Source organism: Alosa pseudoharengus, unplaced genomic scaffold (genome assembly GCF_046254945.1).
Source record: "Alosa pseudoharengus isolate Yale_2024_CS ecotype anadromous, Long Island Sound unplaced genomic scaffold, YU_APseudo_1.1 YU_APseudo_1.1_scf_16, whole genome shotgun sequence".
Lineage (NCBI taxonomy): Eukaryota > Metazoa > Chordata > Actinopteri > Clupeiformes > Clupeidae > Alosa > Alosa pseudoharengus.
Genome location: NW_027468630.1, coordinates 26,746,465 through 26,756,464, shown reverse-complemented (window position 1 = coordinate 26,756,464; position 10,000 = coordinate 26,746,465).

The window sequence follows — 10,000 nt, the reverse complement described above, 5'->3', positions numbered from 1 at the left end:
GGATGAGAGGGGAGGAGATGAAAAGAGAGGAGGGGGAGTGTGGAGAGGAGATGAGTAGAGCGGAGAGGAGAGGAGAAGAGAAGAGGGGAGGGAGGGGAGGAGAGGAGAGAAGCAGGCCGGGGTGAGGATGTTGAGAAGCACGCAGGAGGGCCCTTTTTTCATCTTCATTCTATCTTTCTTTTCTCTCGGCCTTCCTCTGGCTCCCCGGCGGTGCGGACGAGCTGGCTAGGGAGAGCATCAGCAGGTAGGGCTTTAAAGAGGACGGGGACTGATCGGCTTAGGTGGCCGCGACCCCAGAAGGTAATCCCAGCAGGGCCTGGCGCAGGAAGAAGGGGATTGTGAGCGGGGATAGACCTAATTAAAATGCGATTTGCACTACAAGGAGCTTACAGAGGAGGGCCCACTTTTTAAGAGCCAGAGGAGGAAAAAATGTATCGAGAAAGCCTCTTTTTCCTCAGAGTCCTTCTCCCACACGCTCACACACACACACACACACACACACACACACACAGACACACGTATGCATGTGCACTCAAGACACTAAGCATAAACCTTCTAGCACACACATAGACACAGTATACACACACACAATCACACACACACACAAACACACACACACACACTGCATTGTCAGTACCGGGCTCTGCAGGTGCAGAGTCACAGATATGGCTACCCTGCATAGGTATTAAATGATCTGTTGCCCTACCCAAGCTGAGTGTGTGTGTGTGTGTGCATGTGTGTGTGTGTGTGTGTGTGTGTGTGTGTGTGGAGTTAAAGCTCACATCGTAAGCGGAATGGAGCACCTGTGTAAGCGTCCCTCCTGCTGGTCCTCGGGCCAGTCAGACTGGATGGATAGACACTGCGGGCATCTGCTGTGACGTGATGTCCGCCAGGGCAGGAACAGCTCTGCTGACTCCTACTGCACCGACCAGTGCCACATTGCAAGACACACATGGACACTCAGCGACCGACTTTAATCTTTGCCTTCATATAATTTAGATAATATAATTTAAATGAATCTTTAATGTGGTGTTGTAGGGTTTCTGTCTTGCCTTAAGAGCTTATTCACTAATGGACAATGACTAGAAAGGTAGCTACCAGAGAACACATAATTCAGCACACATAATTCAGCAAAATCTTAAAAAAGACAACAATGTCATGTCATGTTTACATAAAATGTAAATATGGAAACATTGAACAAAACTCAGTGACACTAATACATTGTTTTACCCCACATTTTTCCCACATGTGACCTCTTCACCAAAACACATCACCACTTTGACCTTATGGCCTCTTGACCTTTACATATCTGCATGGCTTTACTGAGGTCACACATAGCTGAGAGTGTGTTGTGGTCAGTAGGGTGTGAAAATGACTCATTCTCCCATCATGCATCAGTCCCCTCCTCTGGCCTCCTCTGACAGACTCACAGGCCACATGCTGTAGTCCACCACCTGTTCCATCTCACTGGGTCTCTGAAGGGTTAGTGCCCTGGATCCAGCACTGCAGGAAGTCTGGCGTACCATACAGGAGGCACAATGGAATATGTCTCAACCTTAAAATACATAAATACAACAAATAATACATGGAAGTCGGGCTTCATTGATCCACTCATTCTCATTCATCAAGTGAGGTGTCTTAGTTCCTTCAGGCTATCTGTTTCTTTGCCATTGTTTATCTCTGTGTATCCTCTTTTTTTCCCCTTTCTTTTTTGTTCTCTCTCTCTCTCTCACTCTCTCACACAGTATCATGAGGGTGTAAATTGTTCAGTTTTCACCCCCCCCCCCCCATCCCCTCTCTCTCTCTCTCTCTCTCGTACCCCGTCCTCCGTAGCTCAGGGCTACTGGGGTTGGAGAGGAAGCTTGAGACAGACATCTCTAAAGATGGGGGATATTTGATTCGGTGTACCACCATCTGTAGCTATCGATTCCTGGTCTATCCTTAGGAAACAGATCAGTTGTACAGCCACTGCTATCCTCAGGCCATGGTACAAGAAGTGTTGTTTGTTTGTATGTGTGTGTGTATGTGTGTGTGTGTGTGTGTGTGTGTGTGTGTGTGTGTGTGTGTGTGTGTGTGTGTGTGTGTGTGTGTGTCTGTGTATGTGTCTGCGTATCTGTATATGTGTGTGTGGCCAGTTCCTTATGTTGCTATAGAGAACTCCTCAGTGATGCCCACTAGCTCTGTTTATGGCATACCCCACTGTTTTTATAGATCTTTAAAACCTTCCCATGCAGTTCCACTCCAGCTCTAACTGATTCAATTTCCCATAGCCAACATTCAGGACACAAACACAACAACAGATACTGGCCTAAAGTGCTTTCCCTACTCGACAACACAGTAGGGTCTCTTTGCATTAAGTCCTGAATTTCTACACAAACAAGTCCAATTAATAAACCACCTACTATGTAAGCAACTAAAAAAAAAAAACAAATGCAAAATCGATAAAAGTGCTTGTTGCAGTCACAATTCTAATCAGTTGTGTTGAAAAGCAGAGCTTTAAAAAAAAAAAACTCTGCAAGAGCTCATTGGCATAACTCCAACAGTTGGTGTTGGTGGGGCGAGCAGGTGAATGAAATAATACTTAACTGCCATAGACAGATCAGGCCGATGTGCGTTGGCCTTCAAGCCAGCTCTGGCCACTCGTTCGTGCATTAGAGAAGGTGGGGGGTGGGGTGGGGGGATTGTCGAGCATATGGCTAAGACGTGGGAGAACTGGGGGCCCCCATCAAATCCACTTACAGATCCCCAGATCAGGGGACTTATCAGGCTCATCTTCTGTTTGCCCGCTCGTCCCTCTCCCTGGCTGCCCGTGAGGACGATGTAATCCCATCAAAGGCGAGAGCCGCCAGAACAAACCGCGTCCAGCCGCGGTCCGCCCCTCCTCGCCCTGCCGACCACCGTGGCTAAAGGATCGGCCAGAGGAGTCAAATTGAGATCTTCTGATAGGAAACTCCCACATTTGGTGCCAATTTATCAGAAGTTGTCTGCAATGTTTAAGATGCCAACTGTGCTTTGACTGTGCTTTGAGCTCACATTTTTTATATTATGGGCTTGGTACGTAGCAGGCCTATTCTGTGCTTTGAGCTCAAACTTTTGATATTATGGGCTTGGTACGTAGCAGGCCTATTCTGTGCTTTGAGCTCACATATTTGTTGATACAATGCATAGTTCTATATATACAGTGTATGATATGATACGTTTGGTGTTTACTTTCCATTTCACAGCCCTCCATTTTGAGTTGGGAGGCAAGTGTTCCACTCCTAGATATTGACCTCTGTCTGTGTGTGTGTGTGTGTGTGTGTGTGTGTGTGTGAGAGAGAGAGAGAGAGAGAGAGAGAGAGAGCATCTCTGTTAGTGCTTCAGGGCTGTACTGAGTCCTCCGATGCCTCTTCTTTATATTAGATCAGACTGCAGGCATCTCTGAGCCAGGGGAGATACAGAGAGGATGAAGAAGAACACAATGAAAAGGCGATAAAGAACATGCCCTCTTTTTAGACTACCTATTTTCCCTTGCTAGCTTGCTTTTGTCTTTTGTAATCAATTCTTTGATATCCTTATATATGTTTTCTCTCGATCTCTCTTTTTCTATGAAGAATATTGACCATGACAAACTGATTTTCAATCACTGGTGTGAATTACTTTAATATTTAATGTTTTAAGGTTTACGATAAAAGTCAAAGGCTATTGACTTTCTCCACCCATTTTTGTTCTTTCCTCCCCCTCTCTATTTCTCTCTCCCTTTCTCTGTCTCTCTCCCTCTCTCTCTCTCCCTCCCTCTCTCTCTCTCTCTCTCTCTCTCTCTCTCTCTCTCTCTCTCCCCCTCTCCCTGTCATGTGCTGGAGGAGAGTGAGATTAGAGTGGTGAAGTTTCATTGAGCTATCACTCATCCACATCCTGGTTGAAGGGCAGTCATTTGTGTATATACGGTGGGGGTTGACAAGAGCTCCCCATCACACACACACACACACACACACACACACACACACACACACACCCCAAGAGGCAAAGCAGCGAGGTGGAGGGCAGGGGTCAGAGGTAAACCAGTGCCTGTGGACGCCTCTGCCCGCTCTACCCTCTATGCCTGGGATGCCCTCTTCGGATGCCCCCGCCTACCCCTAACGCCCCCATCACTCAGTGGGTAAGCCTGACCTCAGCTAGCCCTCACATCCCCACACGCTCCACAGAGAGATGGACAGAACAGGGAATAGATAGATAGATAGATAGATAGATAGATAGATAGATAGATAGATAGATAGATACTGTAGATAGATACAAAATCACACTAAAAATTAAAGAGCATGTGAAGTGATTACAAAGGTCTGGTATGGACCATTGACCATTACAAGGTGCTATGGTAGAGTGTGTGCAATGGTAAATGCTAATGTAACAGGGAATAAGTAATAAGGTGTAGATTTTATGACCACAGTCCAGATTCTGTAGAAGGGCTAATATAGCCTGTAAAACAGTCAGGTGGACAGCAGACAAAGTGATATGATGGTAGAGTATGCTGAAAAGTCCATTTCTCCCCTCCCCTTTTGTGTGACATTGAAAAGAGAGAGAGAGAGAGAAATAGAGGGGAATGGAGAGAGAGAATAGAGAAGGAGATAAATGGAGAGAGAGAGATGTAGAAATAGAGACACATCTACTGTATTTATCACACTGTCTTCTTTCTATCACTATCCATCACTCATTGTGGGGTTTGTGGTTGTATTCTCTGGGTGTTTCCCATAGTAAAGTTGTATTTCTCTGCGCTGTGCGGTTTGTGTGGTTGTTTTCCATAGTAAAGTTGTATTTCTCTGCGCTGTGCGGTTTGTGTGGGTGTTTTCTATAGTAAAGTTGTATTTCTCTGCGCTGTGCGGTTTGTGTGGGTGTTTTCTATAGTAAAGTTGTATTTCTCTGCGCTGTGCGGTTGTCTATTTGGACAGGCTCCCTCTGTGCCAGCTGTAGCTCAGCTCTCCATTCGTTACTCTTGTCTCCATTCTGGCTCTGGCCAGAGTTTTACTCTGTGTACTGTAATACCCTGTCACCCCTCCAGCAAAGACAAGGGAAACGGATGAGACAGAGAGAGAGAGAGAGAGAGAGAGAGATAGAGAGAGAGAGACAAGGGCCCCTAGCCACTGCTGCCACCCCCACTGTCCAAGTCACTGGTGCAGTGTGTCACTGGGTAGATGTGTGGGTGACAGGGCCCAGTCATCCAACTGGCCAACGGGCTCTGCAGCGGGCGTGTGTGTGTGTGTGTGTGTGTGTGTGTGTGTGTGTGTGTGTGTGTGTGTGTGTGTGTGTGTGTGTGTGTATGTGAATGTGTGCGTGTGTGCAGTGTAGAGGAAAAAGCACAGACTCTTTGAAGCGGTGACCTGTGTCTGTGGGTCAGGTAGCCACAGCTGCGTGTCAGAGATTGTGGGCTAACTGGACTGAGAGCTCTCTTTCTCTCTCTCTCTCTCTCTCTCTCAGTCTCTCTCTCTCTCTCAGTCTCTCTGCATCCAGTTCTGCCAGCTTCAACAGTGGCAGCACCAGTGGCAGCTAGCACAGGTGGTTGTGATCAGGGCTTCACGGATCACCACGGCACACTCAGTCTGACTGCAGGAAGGGTCCAATGTGGCGAGCGGTTGTGGAAAGAGTGTGATTCTGGGGCTGATCCTCCTCCGACTGGGCCACATCTGTGTGTGTTTGCTGCAGTGTGTTTGTGTTTTTGGTAAGGCTTGAACAGCTGGAAAACACCCAGACAATAAGGTTTCACTCAGGCTTAGCACAACGGAAAAAAACACATGAAAGCTTTGTGTGAAATGGGTCTGAATGTGTGTGAATGGGTGTGTCTGGATGTGTTTGTGTGGAGATGTTTGAGTCAGGGGGATGAGGGAGAAGATGGAAGGCTGGTCGAGAAAGAGAGAGAGAGAGAGGGAGGGAGGGAGGGAGGGAGGGAGGGAGCGATAAAAAGGAGGAGGGTGCCAAAAGGAAGCGGAGGGGGCAGTAGAAGGGCAGGGAGCTGTAGAAGGGCAGGGGGCTGTAGAAGGGGAGGGGGCTGTAGTGGCAGGTCTCCCCAGCAGTGTGTCCAGCGGCATGCTGTGCGGTGTCTGGCTACCTGTGGCTTCGCTCTGTCCACCCAGACCATGCTGCTGCTCACAAAGCACACACACACACACACACACACACCCAGCACTTCCCAAGGCCCCCTCTGTCCCCCTCCTTTTTCTGACCCTTACGCAAACCTACCCCCGCCACACACCCCGCCAATCCCCCCAATCAGCATCCAGCGCCGCCACCGCAGCTGCCAAGTCTGATTGGCTCCATCGAGCCATTGTAAAAGCGGTAAAAGCAGTCTTCTCGCCTCATTCAATCTCTCTCCACAGTCACTGACCTCTCTCCACATCCACACTGGCCACAAGAGCAAGTGCGCCCTTTTCCTTGGCCCGGCTGTTCCCATGGCGACCCCTGAAAAGCGCCGTCGAGCTAAAATGGCTGTCTGAGAGGATGAGTGTTTTTGTTTTTTTTCGTGGTCTGTGAATGCTGTTTTTTGTTTGTTTTTGTTGTTAGTTTGTTTGTTTGTTTGTGTGTTTTCAGGAGGCTCTGTTTCCGTGGTTAAGCAGATCAGGCTCAGAAACGCAAAACAAACAGCGTGAACGAGGGAGGAAAAAAAAGTGTGCCAGACAGATACTGAGACAGACGAGAGGAGAGGAGAGGAGAGTGTGGGACAGGAATGGCTAAAGAAGAGATGTGTGTGTGTGTGTGTGTGTGTGTGTGTGTGTGTGTGTGTGTGTCTGTATGTGTGAGAGAGAGAACGAGATAGAGACAGATGATGAGAGAGAGAGAGAGAGAAACAAGTGTTCTTCTCATACACAGCATCCATGCATGAGTGCCTAGCAACACTTTGTCAGATGTAAAAAAGAAAAACAACAAAAAAACACATACACACACAAATAAAACCTAGGGAGCCGAACCCCTTGCGTGTGTGTGTGTGTGTGTGTGTGTGTGTTCCTGGTGAGTCTTTGAGGAGAGAAGGAGAGGTGCGGGCTGATCTTGCCTAGGGCTTCCTGGAGACGTGCTCACCGGGCGGAAAGGAAAGAAACCTCTGAATATGCACAGCTCCTGGAGGGGGGGGGGGGGGGCTTGTGTGTGTGTCTGTGTGTGTGTGTGTGTGTGTGTGTGTGTGTGTGAGAGAGAGAGAAACAGAGAGAGAGAGCATGTGCGAAACATCGAGTGTGTGATTCTCGGTGGTGTGACCCTCCTCAGGGGGAGGAAATACACATCACGGGTCAGCTGATGTCTCAGGAGCACAAGCACTGATCCGTGGAGAAACACACACATTCACCCAACACACACATGCACACCTACACACACACACACACACACACACACACACACACACACACACTGGAGCACAAGCGATCATCCGTGGAGAAACACACACATTCACCCCAACGCACACATCCACACCTACACACACACACACACACACTGGAGCACAAGCGCTCATCCGTGGAGAAACACACACATTCACCCAGACACACCCACCCACCCACACACACACACACACAAACACACACACACACACACACTGTCACAAATACACACAAGTTCAGGCACACACACCACTCACACTCCCTCTCTCACACACACACAGACACAGACAAACAAACACACAGTAAAATGTTCACATTCAGTGCACGCTTACACACATACACAAATAGACATACATGTGTGGTTGCGTGTCTGAACATCCCAGGGCAATGTAGAATATCACAATGACAAACTCACATACTCACATGCCCCCCCCCCCCTCTCTCTCTCTCAATTCAATTCAATTCAAGTGAGCTTTATTAGCATGACAAATATTTTTGCATTGCCAAAGCAGAACAGACATTTAGATATACATTTACATAGAGAATGCTTGGAATACAGTACATAGCAAGCTCTCTCTCTCTCTCTCTCTCTCTCTCTCTCTCTCCCTCTATTGATCCTCTGTGTCTCTGATGAATTGATGGAGGATCGATATGTTACACACACAGCCTTGTTCAATTCTCATTGCACACCTCGTTGCACCGAAAACAAAAGCATCATGGGAAAAATGGCACCAATGGGCCACCCAGTCAATACCTAAATGGAGTCTAACTAGGTGTGTGGGTGCTATCCGCCGCTAGTCTATTTACATTAGGTGGGTGAGTAAGCACAATGCAATTACACAAATAATATGGCAGACAGACACGCCAGAATAACAGTGGGCGCTTGCAGTGAAACTTTGGGAGTGTTTTGTGTGTGTGTGTGTGTGTGTGTGTGTGTGTGTGTGTGGCCAGTGTCACCAGGTGTGAAACGAAACATTAGGCTGTATTAAGCGGACTAAATGTGTGTGTCTGTGTGTGTGTGTGTGTGTGTGTGTGTGTGTGTGTGTGTGTGTGTGTGTGTGTGTGTGTGTGTGTGTGTGTGTGTGTGTGTGAGTGTGTGTGTGTGTGTGTGTGTGTGGTAAAATGGATGGATACAATTATGAAATGATGATCTGACAGAGACCCCACACCTGGTGACACTGGCCACAGAGACAATGGTGCTTCAGTTACTGTAAAATGGAACTGCAGGTGCAATATTTAAGCAGCCTACTGTTTTTTTTCCCCCTTTTTTTGTGAGAAGCTGTGGTTGTCAGTAGCCTATATTAAACGTAAACAATTATCAATGTCATGAATCTTTAGCGTGACTGACATTCTGACATTATGTGATTATTAATACGAGGGAGGCTTTATCCGAAACCTACGCAAGTAGATTTCAGTAGAAGGTCTAACGTACAGATGCCACGGACAGAAAGCCCATGTGGGAGGAAGAGGCTTGTTTAGAGGTTATTAATTGTAGCTCGTTGGCATGGCGACGGGATGCCCGCCGGTGGACGACCTTGCTCTCATTGTTGGAGCATAGAAGGTCCGACAGTGTGCTTCTGATATGGGCTGGCAGGGAGATAGACAGAGAGAAGAGAGAAAGAGAGAGAGACAGAGAGAGAGAGAGAGAGAGAGAGAAAGAGAGAAAAAAGCTAGAGAGAAATTGGAAGGGTGGGTGGTAAGTTAAACAGAGACCAGACTGTTTGTGTAAAGCCAGTCAGACGAGGCATGGGGCGCGGACCTCTTTGATGTGTATGCGTGTGTGTGTGTGTGTGTGTGTGTGTATGTGTGTGTGTGTGTGTGTGTGTGTGTGTGTGTGTGTGTGTGTGTGTGTGTGTGTGTGTGTGTGTGTTTTCTGCTTCATCAGACAGATCAGTGTCACACAGGCCTGGACAGGCGGTGAGGTCATTGTCAGCCCCATTGTAACATAATTTGCATAGATCAGATGACATCATGACTGTCACACCTGGTAGAGTGTGGTGGTAATGGTTTAAACAGGACTCGCTTCCGTGCACAGCAAAACAGATTTCATTAGGCAGGATTAGCATTGCACCTTCGAGTGCTCTCATATCCTCCTACCATCCCTCAGAGGCGGAGCTCTCTCTCTCTCTCTCTCTCTCTCTCTCTCTCTCTCTCTCTCACTCTCTCTCTCTGTTGTTCTTTCAGCATAGCTACTTCCTGCTCCTAGGGAACTTCCTGGGTTTGTTCCCTGCAGTAGAGATGGCTGGGAAGAGAGGCTGAGATTTGGCAGAGCCAAAGTATTTTTTTTGTATGACTAGCCACTCATCCTTCAATACCGCATGGCAGGCCTTTTAAACACTCGTCGTTGTGTTTACCAAAATCCCTACCGTGATTATGTTTGTGTGTATATGTGTGTGTGTGTGTGTGTATACTGTATGTGTGTGTTTGTGTGTGTGTGTGTGTGTGTGTGTGTGTGTGTGTGTGCGCTGGTGTGTGTGTGTGTGAGTGTGTGTTTGTATTTGTGTCTGTGACAGACTGACAGACAGGTCACCATGACAGCTGCCTCTCTCAGAAGGGAGCCTTAATGCCCACCCGCTACCTGGCCTTTACCCAGGGCTCCTGCATCCATGCTGGACTACACACACACACACACACACAAATACACACACACACACACACACACA